This window comes from Penaeus monodon, chromosome 32 (genome assembly GCF_015228065.2).
Source record: "Penaeus monodon isolate SGIC_2016 chromosome 32, NSTDA_Pmon_1, whole genome shotgun sequence".
NCBI classification, from domain to species: Eukaryota; Metazoa; Arthropoda; class Malacostraca; order Decapoda; family Penaeidae; genus Penaeus; species Penaeus monodon.
In genome coordinates, this window is record NC_051417.1 from 20,676,760 (window position 1) to 20,677,652 (window position 893).

The 893-nt window shown below is 39.0% G+C and overlaps 1 protein-coding gene across 1 annotated transcript in view; it reads left to right on the forward strand.

The window, feature by feature from the left end:
- LOC119593592 (A disintegrin and metalloproteinase with thrombospondin motifs adt-1-like) overlaps positions 1–893 on the forward strand; it is a 60,261-nt gene that overhangs the window by 50,001 nt on the left and 9,367 nt on the right. The window lies entirely within an intron of this gene.

Consider the following 893-nt stretch of genomic DNA (forward strand, 5'->3'; position numbering starts at 1 on the left):
GTTAAAGAGAAAGTTAGAACTTGCCATGTAGTGTTAAAAAAAAAATCCCGGGGATTCCCCTGTACCCTTCCTTTCCATTGTTTCTTCTTTTCTCCTGCCTTCACTCCCCTCCTCTCACCTACCCTCCCCCTCCCTTCTCTCCTCCCTTCGCCCTCCTACCTTTCTCCCCTCTCCACCCTATCCCACCGCCAGTGTCAAAGTTGAATAGGGAGACAATTTCAATACAAGTTCATTTACAGCAACTTTAACAAAAGCGCCATGGCGGCCCGACCGTTACAGTGACGGTTAGAGGAAATCTTTTGAATTGGCCCGCGTTTTGTTCACTGTGTCCTCTGCACCTCAGTCAAGGTCAAAGTGATTTTGGTTATGTTTTCTTTTTTTCGTGTTTGGATTATCTGTTGGAAAGGAATTACGTTTAGTTTACATTAATTATCATTTGCATTTCCTACGGAGGTGAGTTATTGCTATCCGTTCAACGACCGCTTCAGTAGCAGTAATTTCGCCTTTCTGCATTTGGATAAATATGTGTATTTTCCTTTTTTTTAATCCCTGGAGGTGGATATACCCCTGTAAGCAAGTTTTGTAAAACAAACAGAAACAAACCGGATTATCCTTACATCTCATAATATAACAAGTACTACCAATCCTTATAATTTGTTTTATTCAATCGTTTATTCAGTACACTTATCCTCTTGGTCAAAAAATCGGTTATCCGTTCATTCAACTACATTTAAATCTCTTTGCGCTAAAATGGTATATTCCTTGACTAAACTACCTTTCAACCTGTTTACTCTAAAATCGTAAATAGGGCACTGTTCATTCTTATAATTCTTTACTTATGCATTTCGTCAACTACACTGAAACCTCTTGCTCTAAAATAATTGCTTCATTGA